Raw genomic sequence first — 13,731 nt, 5'->3', positions numbered from 1 at the left:
CACTTCATCTTTGTACTTGTGAATGCGATGTAACATTATTTATTTCGATATGTGCTTTAAGCAATACATCGCGATTCTTTCTGCACGCCTCCAGACCTTACCGCCTCTCTCCCTAGCTTCTGATCCCTGCCCCCTGGCCACCTCCGCGCCTCCCCAAACTCCGAACTGATTTCTCCGGGCGGCACAGGTTGGCACTTCTGGTGGAGGAAGCTCGTCTTTCGGAGTCTTTCGCGCTGGATTTTAAGCCGTCGGAGGGCAGGACTGTGTGGGTCGGGGGTCCCACCCCCTCCTCCCTCACCCCCCACACGCCCTCCTCCCTCACCCCCCACACCCCCTCCTCCCTCACCCCCCACACACCCTCCTCCCTCACCCCCCCACCTCCTTCTCCCTCCTCCCGCACGCCCCCCTCCTCCCTCCTCCCGCACACCCTCTCCTCACGCGGGAGCCCGCCTGGACAGCATTCTGCGCGTCCGAGCCATTCCTTCGAGGGTCCCGGTTAAGACAAGCCTGCTTCTGCGCATGTGCGCGTCCAGTTAGCAAGTCCAAGGAGCACTAACGGAATTTATTGTTAAGTGTGCCGCGGACTCAACTGCAGGTCGTCGGTCGCAGCCTGCCGCGTCGGCCAGAGGGAAAGCTGCTGCGTTCGACGCCACGCGGCCGGGAGTGGGCGGACAGGAGTGTGTGCGTGGTGTGACCGCTCGTGGCGGACCCTGCCCAATGCAAGGATCCCGGGAGGCTGTCCTTTCGGAAATGGCGAGCTTTTACAGAACCCACTCTCCCTGTTACGAGTAACTCTTTGCTTCTGTGCAAAGAAACACTTTCGCACTCATTTGGTTTTGTCACCGTTTATTTTGTGGGTTTCTTGTTGCTTGCTTTTCCCCCCTCCCCTCGGTAACTGCAGGCAAGACTTGATGTTCTCGTTTTTTGTGCCCCCTGGATCTGCATGTGAGGGAATTTCCATTTTTACTGTCAGTCATCGCCGAGGCTTCGAAGGAAGCACTTCCGTAGTAGGCCCGGGTGGCAGGGCTTAATGCCTAACCTACTCAGTGCTCTGCTGCAGCCGGGGGATCTCAGCAACATCTGCTCCCCCCGCCCCCAGCCCCCTTGCCGGAACTGCAGACCCTATCTTGCCTGGGAACATTTTCAGATCATTTTCTTTGAATATTAAAATAGGGAGGCTAGGTAAACTCCAGGTCACCCAGTTGAATCGGAATTTCAGGTAAACAATAATATCTTAGTAGAAATAGGTCCCAAATATTGCATGGGCATACTTAAATAGTAAAGTATTTGTTGTTTACCCAAAAGACAAACTCAACCGGGCATTCTGTATTGGTATTTCCTGACTCGGGCAGCGCTAATTAAAATCGCGAGGGCAGCCAGCACTGCAGGCCCGTAGTCCCCTTCGGTAACTAGGGAGATGTTGAATGGAGCATTTCTCTCTCCCTCTCTCTGTTGTTTTAAGTGGTCTTCTTCTGCCGTGCTGTCTTGCCGTGTGAGGGGAGCGAGGCCCTCCGTGTGCAGACGCGATGTGGGGCTGGAAGGAGGCAGGGAGGCCGGTCTCGGAGCAGACGGGCCTCTGCCGCTGGGTCACGGCCGCTGTAGCAGGAACAACTCCAGAACACCTTCCAAGTGCTTAAAGTAAAAAGAAAAAGAAAAAATAAATAAATAAAAGGATGGGGGTCCATTGCAGGCAGCTTTAGCAGTTACCACTCATGTGGTGGTAGAGGTACCAGCTACCTGGCCACCGGAGGGAAAAGGCATTGTGGGGATAGGAGAGGTGCAGAGGGAGTGATGGAGAGCGAGAACGTGGGAGCCGGACTGGAAGATGGCTGCGTGTGGCCCCGATGGCTGGCAGGTGAAGGTTAACCTCGAAGGGTGGAAAGCACAAGGCTACCCCCAACTGCCGGGGGACCCCGTCCCAGCAAGTGGAGCGGTGAGGTCGCAGGCAGACATTTGCTGCAGCAGGCAGATGCTCTTCTTGGGAAGGAGTGTCTGGAAGATGCTGTGACATCCGGGGAAGAATGTTTTCTAAATCTCATGGGTGGCAGGGCCTCCCTATCTGGCAGGACTGGTAGACCAAAGACAGGGGCTGTCCTCATGGATGGGGGATGTCCAAAGGGAATTCTGGTTGCAAACAAGAGCTAGCTAAGTGACCTTGGGTGCATACATTGACTAATCTGTGCTTTGGTTTCCTCATCTGGGGAATAGGTTTGGAGTGTATGGTAGGCTCTTCCGGCTCTGAGCTCATATTCACCTGGAAGCTGCTTCAGATTGGAAGGACGCTCCCCCAGAGCCAGGCCAGTTACTTATGCCATCTGTAAGAAAGAACAGAAGGACAAATTTGGGGGAAAAAAAATGGAGGGGAAATGAATTTGCTATTTTCTGCATATTATTTGCTATTTCCTGCATAATTATCAACATTATTTCTCATCTTCCACCAGAATCAGTGGTTTAGCCCTCTTGCTGCAGGGTGTGGGGATATCATTTAGAGAATGTGACCAACATTAGTAGACTGTTGCTAAGGCAAAATGAAAATGTACCTATAGTGATAGATGTAGAGAGTGATAGATATAGAGAGTATGGAAACATAGATAATACCACTTTACTGTTTTTCACATTGAAAATATTTGTGACAACAGAGCCCTTCTGGGTAGAGCCTAAGTATATTCGCTCATGTTTCTGGGTTTTATATATAAATATAAATGTAAATATCTATCTATATATGAAAACATAGTGTGTATGCATTCAAGACAGAGAGAAAGCAAATATGACTAAATTGTTAATATTTAGTAAATCTAAAAATAGTGGAAGTGTATGTTAACTCTCAGTTTTTCACAACTGTATCCAGGTAGCCACTGTTTAAACCAAGCACTGCATTTGAATGGGAAATGAGCTTTTAAATCAAGAAGATATAAGAAATGACTGCAATATTTACACTAGATATTAAGGACATTAAGTACAGAGAAAGACTTGACTTTATATGAGCGCAAAGAATTGATGGGAAATCTCTAGTATTAAAAAAACAATCTCTTTTCCAAAAATGGACACCGAGAGGTTATTTTTCATTTTTGTTCCTTTTGGTACTTTATATTTGATTTGAAAGCATTTCTAATTTCGGCACCAGATCCTAGGTAAAAATTACAGGAGCCCCTGGCTTCACTCTTTCCAGTGGAATTGGTTAAAGCCGTGCTAATTCTCCTTGTTTATTAGCTACACCTAACTACTTTTCATTAAAACTGAAGAGTCAACTCTATGTTTTTTTTTTTTTTTTAAAGATTTTATTTATTTATCTGAGACAGAGAGAATGAGAGAGACAGAGAGCACATGAGAGGGGGGAGGGCCAGAGGGAGAAGCAGGCTCCCTGCCGAGCAGGGAGCCCGATGCGGGACTCGATCCAGGGACTCCAGGATCATGACCTGAGCCGAAGGCAGTCGCTTAACCAACTGAGCCACCCAGGCGCCCAACTCTATGTTTTTTTTGATGAAATAATTCACCAAAGAACTATTTGAAATTTGACTTTTCCTTAAGTTCTGTTCTATTTGATACTGGAATGTAGGGGGGAGGGTGGGACTTATGTATAAAACAGGATCCCTGCTCAATGAGCCTATGGTCCAGATGCTACAGGACGCAGGTTGCTTTAGGACTGACATTCTGATTCCAGGGATGGAACTGGAAGCAGATTCTTTTTTTCTCTAAAGGAGCGGATTTTTTTTTTTTTTTAAGATTTTACTTATTTATTTGAGAGAGGGAGTGTGTGTGCCACGAGCAGGGGGAGGGGCAGAGGGAGAAGCAAGGGGGACCCTGGTGGGACCCCGGGATCATGACCTGAGCTGAAGGCAGATGCTTAATGACTGAGTCACCCAGGCGCCCCTAGGAGTGGATCTTTATGCAGCCCCACGAGGTCTGAGTAAAACCCCAGTAAGCTTCAGTGCCATCTCCAGCCCTTCTGGGTAGAACAGAGTGTGGTCAGCGAAGGGAAGGAAGAAGCCATGTTTTGATAGCCCAGGGTCTCCACGCTATACCCAATGCATCTCCCAGTGCACATCCTGTTGCCTTGGGCTACCCTGCAGAAAAAGTCAGAGGGCCCTCTCTGTTGATGGGGTCGGGTGTAGTCCTGGCCCATATCAAGGGAGGCCAGCTTGAAGGGCCCGGGCTGTGCTGGTACAATAGCCCACTAATCCTATAAAAATAAATGGCAGAAAGTGAGACCCATGCTTACATTTCAAGCACAATATTGGGGCCCGAATTTTAAACTGCTATTTAGCAATCAAGTTTCATCAGCCAGCTTTTTTGTCTAATACTTTGGGAAGACAGTCAGATGATTCAAGAAAGCATGGTGTTTCAAGGAAGGGGTAAGCTCCCGAAGGAAATGATCCCAGGACCTCTTCCAAGACACAGCTATGTCAGAAAAATAAGGTAGCTCAAGCAGAATGAAATAAAGTTTAAACAGAATTACAAAGGTGTGCATTTAGGGAGCAGAGAGAGAAATGAGGAAGTTTGATGCTAGAACAATCAGGAGAGGCTTCATGAAAAGGGGAGCAGATTTGGAGCTGGGTCCTCAAGCACGGGTGGGATGTACACAGGCAGAATGGAGAACCATGATTCCTAGACACAGGAACGGCAAGAATTCCAAATGCTCGCTGGAATCAAATGATACTAGGAGGAAACAGTTGGCCAAATCCAGGATGTAGGTCACTATGCAGGGCAATTAAACCTGTTTTTTCAGCAAGTCAGTGGCAGGGAGAGAGGTGGTGGTGGAGGGAAGGTTAATTTAGATTTGAAAAGACCTACTGCACCTCAGTATAGCAGAGTTCTCTGTCCTCCCTCCCTCTCTCCCTTTAGTCCTTCATTACTGTATTCAACAAACATTTATTCAGCACTCACAATGTCACAGGCATTGGGCTGGTTAGTCAATAAACTCTGTGGGTCCTTCCCTTATGAAGTCTCTCATGTTGGTCCTTGCCTTTCTATCCCCTTCTCCCCACTTCATTAACGAACGCTCAAATTACCTCAATGGTCTCTATCTTGAGCAGCCCCCCCCACCCCCTCCGGCCCTCCAATCTCAAACCCTTTCCACAATTGGTGAAGCTAATGTGAAAGCTGGCCTGGAATCAACAAATCCTAGGGAGCCTGGGCAGAGGCCCTTTGGTCACCACCCCGTGTAGGAGGCCTGCACCTGCGTGAGACCCCCATGGGAGCTCACAGACAAAAATCACGAGAGACCTGGTGAAGACACACAAAGAAGACAAATAGATTACACACCCCGGAGTAATATAAGCATCTTTTTGAGAAAAATAAGAAACAAAAAATTTGCCTCTTGGAGAAAGGAATAGATTCACATTAAAAGGCACTAACTATGAATAAACACTCTTACACCTAAATGTGTCTTTAAGTGGGCATTGTATATAAATATAACCAGAGAGAAAGGACCCTAACAAATGCACCCTGTTGGTTCTAAATATAGACAGGATATTCTCATGATATTTACAAATCTAACGTGTTGATCCTATATGTTATTGACAATGATATTTACCAAGTTCCCTGGTCAGTTTTCTATAAAAGACTGACCATAAAAGCCCTCAGTGGTAACCATTCTGGACCCCTCTCACTCTAGAGAGCTTTCCTTTTCTGTTCTCACCTTCACTTAATAAGTTTTCACTTCACTTTACCCTTTTGTCTGCGAGATTCATTCTTCCACTGGGAGAGACGAGAACCCTGCAACAGTACTATCAGTACTTCAGCAAGTACATGATCATTTCTGGTATTTGAAACAGTAGCAGTGGTCAAAATAACAAGGCTTGTAATAGTCTCAAAACCCAAACACAACAGGAAGCTGTGTTAATGTTTCAACCCCATCAAAACAAGGGAAAGTGAGGAGTAACCGGTAATGGGATTGTCTCAAATATGGCCGCCCCGTGAAATCTTATTATTCATCCAGTAGTTTTATTATCTGGGTTAATAGTAACATTCTTACTTTGGACTTATTTTGTGTGGAAGGATAAAACAAACAGGTAGTTACATTATTTGACTTTTTAAAAAGTTTTTACTTAAATTCCAGTTAACATACAGTGTTATATTAGTTTTAGGTGTACATATAATGAATCGACACTTCGTACACCACCCGGTGCTCATCACAAGTGCCCTCCTTAATTCCCTTCACCTATTTCACCCCCCCCCCCCCCGCCCACCTCCCCTCTGGTAACCAGCAATTTGTTCTCTAGAGTTAAGAGTCTTGTTTCTTGGTTTGCCTCTCTTTTTTTCCCCTTGCTTGTTTTGCTTCTTAAATTACATGTATGAATGAAATCATGGTAATTGTCTTTCTCTGACTTACTTTGCTTAGCATAATACACTCTCGCTCCATCCATGTTGTTGCAAATGGCAAGATCTCATTCTTTTTTATGGCTGTGTATATCACCTCATACCTATCAGAATGGCTCTAATGAACAACACAAGAAACTGCAGGTGTTGAGGAGGATGTGGAGAAAGGGGAACCCTCCCACACTGTTGGTGGGAATGCAAGCTGGTGCAGCCACTCTGGAAAACAGTATGCAGGTTCCTCAAAAAGTTAAAAATAGGACTACCCTGTGACCCAGCAATTGCACCACTCGGGATTTACCCAAAGGATACAAAAATACCAATTCAAAGGGATACATGCACCCCGATGTTTAGAGCCGCATTATCTACAATAGCCAAAGTGCCCATCGACTGATGAGTGAATAAAGATGTGGTATATATTATTGGGCTTGGCAAATTATGAAAGAAAAGCAGTTAAAATTTGGAATAGCAACTACAATTTTTAGTAGGTGTGTCATAGAGCAAATCTAAAATGAAACCTAAGAGTATTAATGTGAACTCTTGTATACAAAGGAGATCTTTTCTAGCTCTGCCCCTAAATAGCCGGGCTGCAGTTACCCCATCAATACACTTGTCACGGGTCTTGGAGCCTCGTGTTCTCTAAAGAATAGAAATTGACTAGAGGCCAAAAGAGAGTTCAAGGCAAGGCTTTTACTCCCTCCTGCACAGGGGAGACGGCCCAAAGGAAAGGGCCCTTTAGCCTGGCTCCCCATACAAAGGCTGGGAAAGTTTTTAAAGAGACTGAGGTGGGAAAGGAATAACCTCTAAGTCCTCTGGGGCGGGGAGAGAGACAGGAGGTTGGGCACGCAGGTGCAGTGGACAGAACCCGCACTGCATGTCACAGCATGTGAAATCTCCACCCCTGGGTGTCATTTTTAGTCTTATAATGAGGGAGAAAGTCGGTAAAAGGTCAGTGCTGGGGTCCACCTTGGCACAGACAGGTTTGGTTCGGTCTTTAGTTTTCTTAGTTGAGTCCCTCCTTTTTAGGTAAGCATCCTGCTTCCGCATTTCTGCGAGAAATGCTACTCAAGGGGCATAGGGTTTCAGCTATCCAGGAACGCTGGATTTTGTGGTTGGGGCTGAGGGGACCCCAGTCCCGTCCCTGCTCTGTCTCACACTAAACACAAATAACCTATTCTGCATTCCCAGGCCTAATTTTTACACGCTAGTACACTGCGTTCCTCTATGTTCTGATAACCATGCATACACAAACCACCCTACAACATAGTGGCTTGAAAAAGCAATTACTATTCTCTCTCACAGTTCTGGAGGCTGATGGGTTCAGCGGAGTTACTTGTGCCGTGGCTCGTACGGGGTTGCAATCAGGGGGTGGCTGTGGCTAAAGTCATTGTCTTTATTCAGTGTCTGGCGTTCAGGCTAGGATGTCTGGGACATCCGGGAACTGGTTGGGCCTCTCTCTCTCCATGTGGCTTCTCCACATGGCTAGCTTCAGCTTCCTTATGCTATAATGGTCTTAGGGTAATTGGACTTCCTACGTGGTAGCTGCTTCTTCCAGAGCAAGCTTCCAGGACACCCCAGGCAGAAGCTATAGAGCTTCTTCTGCAGCCTCGGAAGTCCTGCATGTCACTTCCGCTGTCCCTGTTGGTTCAAGCAGTGACAAGTCAGCTCCAATTGGAGGAGGTAGGTGGAAGGATAGCCACCCCCCTCCATGTGCGCTGCACGGGCACAGAGGGAAGAACTGATGGTTTCATGAAGCACGTTTCTACGTGAATTCCTTCATAGCGATTAGAGAATGATGTCCGTCTAACCTAGAACTCAAGCTCGAGCATCTCAGGTTTCTTTCTAGCCAGGGGCAGCCAGCACAGCAAGAGTAGGATTAGAACCTTCAGCAGGAAAGAAAGAAAAGAAAATCCACAACTAAGCTGGATTCCTTTCGCTCCGTTTTATGAAGATTAAAAGCGAGCACCCGCCCCAGGCCCTCCAGGTGGGCCCGGGCTGGTGCATCCGGGTCGGGGCCTCGCTCGGCTGCCGTGCCAGGGAAGCTCCCGGCCCAGATTTCCTGCGGCCTCCATTGTCCCAGCACCCCCAGCTGTCTCTAGCTCAACTGGCCAGCTTTGCCCTTCAAGGGGCTGTGTGAATTTTTCCTATGTACCGTTGTCAGCCTGTACCAATGTTTACCTGCCTGCGACATCCAAGGTGACTGTCTTCCGATGACTGTTTTTCTTAGTGCTCTGGTTCCAAGGTCACTTAACGTTCGAGTGGTCTCCCCGACTTTGTTTGTCCCAAAGTCCCATGGCTTTTAATGTGTGACTTTACAGAATGGGAGATTTTTCAGAAATGCAAATTTCATATTATGGCAGAAAAACCGGAACTCTTCATTCTCTGCTAAGAGAAAGCAGGAATCTTTGGAGAGAAGCTGATTCCATTCTTGGGGTAATATTCTAGCCTGGTGTGGAACTTTTATTGCCAGAAAGCAATGAGGCTTTAGAAATTCTGGAGAAAGACACAGAAACCGGGTTAAAGGTGGATCTATTGGCCAGGTTACAATAAATTGATTATCAAAACAAAAACAAAAAAATATGGTTAACTCAATATGTTGAGTCATGAAAAGCAGGAGTCAATAGATAGTTAAAGAAAAATAATGAGAATTTTCTTTTTAAATAACAAATATTATATTTGCATTGTATTTATTCAGAGGAGCAAAGATATTACTCATGCTTAATCGTACAAATTGCTTCAGGACTATAGATACATAGACACCCAAAGGGAGATGAAATATATGTCAGAAAAAGACTGGGAAAAAAATGTAGGCCCAGGTTTGGGATGTCCTTGTCTATTATGGTGACCCACGGGCATTCATTATATGCTAAATTATAAAGACTCTGTAAAACTTAAAAATTCAATAAAACTTTCATTGCCCACATTACCCAGAATCTTCAGATAGTAGTAGAACATTAAAGTGGGATATTGAAAAATATAAATTAGCAGAAGTTTGTACAGAAACTAGATTCAGTTAGCTAGAGGTCTTGTCGTCAAACTCTCGTGAATATGTGATTTTCAGGCAACAGAAAGAAGGCACCCTCTTCCCTTGCTTATCGGTGGACAGGCTCGTGAGACCTCCTATTGTAAGGCCGCAGCCTGCCATTCACATTTGCTTAATGACATAGCAATCTAGTGTAAAGCACTAATGAAATCCATCAAAGCCTTTCATTCAAAGGCTATAAGAACCCCCTCTCCTCCTCCCACCTTCATTTCCCTTGGGTCTGAACGCACTTCAAAGAAATTGTAGCCTTGAGTGGATTCGATTTTGTCTTTTAAATAGACTGGAAATGAGGAGACATCTGCTTGCTTGCATATATTTGCTGTTTGATGGTTCCAGCACTTATCCCTCATGACTCCCTTGATTTTCCCCTGCCCTGCATGACCACTGCAAAGAACCAGACAAAGGCTTCTGGAGGGGAGAGAGAAAGGCCCAAGCCCTCACATCTGGAACCATTCTAGAGGGCTAAGAAAAAGGTTTTACCAACTTGGTTGAAAATGAGTTTACTGACACCCAGATATTAATATAACATTGTGTGTCAGCTTTTTCAATTTAAAAAATATATACATTGAACCTGAAGGTTTTGTAGGAGGGAACATTAAAAAGACAATTCATTTATGGCACTGGTTGCTCTTCAAGAAGAATAAGGTATTTTCCCCCAGTTTTATTGAGATTTAATTGACATTCAGCACTGTGTAAATTTAAGGTCTATAGCATAATGACTTGACTTAAGAAGACTAAGATTTTAGTGTTTCATATTTTGGGTTTACAGTCATTGGTCCAAGACTTATTTAATAGGTTTAGAAACATGTAAAGGTAGATTATACAAGGGACTCTTCAGATGTTTCTTAGATGAAAATATGCTATTATGGAACTGTGAGGCTGATAAAAATTGGAGCTACTTTGCTAGAAAAATGCAAAAAGATTTATCCTAATGAAAAGTAAGGTAAGTTTTAAAGGTCATTTATGTAATTATAGAACGAGAGACCTAATCAACATAAGGGAAACTCAAAGAGAGGGGAAACTTGAGGTGAAGAAGATCTGTGGGACTTTAGGTGGTTTCAGGTTTGAGGCAGTTTGCAGGCAGACCCCAAAGGTGAGCCGTTTTGGAAATCTGGACGTCACAGGCCTCAGATCTCACGCACACCGGGCAGTGTCAGTCACGTTTACAGCAGGCACATTGAGAGGGGTTGTAAAAATTTATTTTTACAAGCACTTGCTCAGAAACGAAGCTATGTACCTGCAATGCCTGTGGTGTTTATGCCGCATTACCAGAAGCTTTTTTTTTTTTTTTGGAAGCGTGAAGAAAAACAAACAAAAATAGTCAAAACTGTGTATTTGCCAGAATAGAAAGTAATTTTTCACTTCATAAAATAACCGCCCACCCTGAGATGATTTTCTGCTTCATAGACTCTAAGTCAGAACTGAATTTCACCCAACTGTTGCAAATTGGCCAACAGAAGATCCGCTAGAAGGTCTCACTCATGCCATGCGAAGCCTTGTTTCTTCCACAATTCACAGGGGCGCAGTAGGGGCCCCGGGAAGAAGTGGTCCACTCTGCTTGGGCGGAATGAGCTGAGAGACTCACAGAGGAAGTGATCCTTACACTGTATCTTGGAAGCAGAGGAGGTATTTGCCAGGCAGGTGAGGCAGGGCTTAGTGGAAAGGTCATAGGTACAACCCAGAAAGTGGGAGCAGTGCGGGCTAAGGGGTGGTGGGGTGACATCGTCCGGTCCCCTTGTGACTTTGGAGGTCAGGAAGGAGGTAAGGCACAATGAAATAAATATGGGGTGGAGAGCTGAGCTGCCCAGAAAGCAGGGCCAGATTCGTGGACATCCTTGTACATTGTACTCAAGAATTTTTCATTCCTTTATTTAATAAATTGATGTATTGAAAACGTACTAAACGACAGGCCTTGGGGAGATAAGACACATTTTGTTGTTGTTGTCCTCATGGAGGTTATAGTATAAAAAGGGCAGACAGACATTAAATCAATAATCACACACATAACTACTTAATTTTACTTGTGATAAGCTCTTGTGGGTGAAGGACAATGCTTGTGTCATGAGGGTTTGTAATGGAAACATCTAACTTAATCTGAGGATCCTAGAAGGCTTTCCTGAGGAAGTGACCATGAACCTGAGAACAGAGTAGAGGCTACTGAGTCAAAGGAGGGCTTATTTGGGTGGAGTTGTTGGGTGGGGTTGGAAAGAACGTTGAGGGCAGATGTGACAGGGGCAAAGGCCTGGGGACAGGGAGTTTCGCGGGGCTGTAGAAAACCCAGAAGCCTATGGATGGACTTTAATCAGAGGAGCCTCATGATCGTGTTTGCATTTTAGAAACCCTCCCCTGGCGGTAGCACGGGAAATAGCAACAGCATACGGGACTGGAAGTAAAGAGACCATGTAGCTGTGTGCTGTTATCCTAGATCCAGTGGGAGGGTCAAGGTGAGAGCAAAAGCTGTAACAGTGTGGACAGAGAGGAGGGAATAGATTTGGTAGATAAAGGGCTAGGAATGGCTGTTCTTTTTTAATTAAAATTTTAAACCATTTTATTTATTTGAGAGCGAGAGTGAGTTAGAGAGCACAAGCAGGGGGAGCAGCAGAGGGAGAGGGAGAAGCAGGCTTTCCGATGAGCAGGAAGCCCGATGTGGGGGTCAATCCCAGGACCCTGGGATCATGACCTGAGCCGAAGGCAGACACGTAACCAACTGAGCCACCCAGGCGCCCCAGAAACGGCTGTTCTTAATGAACAGTGAATTAGATTGGAAAGAAGGGAGGAGGAAGTCAAAAGAATGACTCTAGGATTTCTGGATGGAGCAACTGGGTGGATAGTGAAATGGAGCACAAAGATAAGACGTGGTGGACGATTAGGAGGAGCCAAGGAGCTTCATTGTGGACATGCTTGGTTGGAAGTGCCTACAGAAACGTCCCATGGGCAGCTGGATGCGAGCATAAAGTTCCAGGAAGACTTCAAAGCTGGAGTTACAGAAATGAAACATATCCGCTATTAGGAGGTGGTGGAATTGAGAGCTCACCCCGGGAACGTGAACTGAGTGAGAAGACCAGAGTTTCCAAGACCACACCCTGGGAAACATAGCTATTCAACAGGTGAGCATAGAAAGAAGAGGCAGAAAGGAGCCCGAAGAAGAATGACCAGAGAGGTAGAAGAATCAGAAGAAAGCGTATGCTGGATATTCTCCATCTGCCCCTCCTACTCTGCGTTCTTCCCTTCTTCATCCTGCTTTGTGACCCCTGTGGACTGCATCTACTGGCTCTCTCGCTCTCTGGCTTCTAGAGGTCAGCAGCTGGGAGGCATTGACAGAGAAGGGAGGGCCAGAAGAGAGAGAGAAGCTGGGTGATTCCTCCTGTTGGATTCTGGATTGTTAGTGGCTCTGTTCCTCTACCCAAGTCCACACTCCCGTTGTGCATGCGTAGCTGAGGCTCTTTCGTCTCTGCAGACCTAAGGGTGGGAAAGGTGGTCCTCCTGTTGCTAAGTCCTTAGGTCCCTCATCTTCCTTTCCTGGTTCACCTTAATCCCATCTAGAGCTTTTCCAACAGCTCCTTCATTAACCTCTGTCCAGTCATTCCTGTTTCTTGCCATCTGCATCCTGTTGGGATCCTCACCTTTACAGAGTTCTAGCACAAAGCCACAGAATGAGTTTCAAGGTGGGGGTGGTCTCCAGCGTCAAATGCTGTGAGACCTTGTTTGATGAAGGCTGAGGAGTCCATGCTATGTAGCAACTGGAGGGTGTTGTGGCCTCAACTGGCACAGGCTAAGGGAATGATGGGCTGGAGCCTGATGGCAGTGCACCGAGGAGTCAATGGAGAGGCACTGACCATTCCTTTGAGGAGCCTAGCTATTTAAAGAGAAGAAGGTGGTATTTTGAGGGAGCTGCAGGGTGGTGGTTTCTTCCTTTGATTTTTTAAAAATTTTTAAAAAGATTTTATTTATTTATTTTAGAGAGAGACAGAGAGCATGAGTGGGGGGAGGGGCAGAGGGAGAGGGACAAGCAGATTCTGTGCTGAGTGTGGAGCCCGATGCGGGGCTCCATCCCAGGACCCTGAGATCATGACCTGAGCTGAAATCAAGAGTCGGATGCTTAACCACCTGAGCCACCCAGGCGCCCCTCTTCCTTTTATTTTAATGTTGAAGGGACTTGGGCACGCTTTTAGCCAGTGGGAAGGAGCTACTAGACAGAGAAAGCTTGGAAGTGAAGGAATGGGAAACATGAATGGATCCATGTCCAGGACTGTAGCAGGAGCTGACCGGAGGGATTAACCTTGACCACAGAATGCTGACTTCTTAGCTGAGAGCCAAGGAGTGAGTGTAGATGTGGACAGTAAATGTGTACTGCTGTGGGGTAGGGAAATGAG

This window comes from Neomonachus schauinslandi, chromosome 2 (assembly GCF_002201575.2).
Source record: "Neomonachus schauinslandi chromosome 2, ASM220157v2, whole genome shotgun sequence".
Lineage (NCBI taxonomy): Eukaryota > Metazoa > Chordata > Mammalia > Carnivora > Phocidae > Neomonachus > Neomonachus schauinslandi.
The sequence above is the reverse complement of the archived record's forward strand: the minus strand, read 5'-3'. Positions refer to the sequence as shown.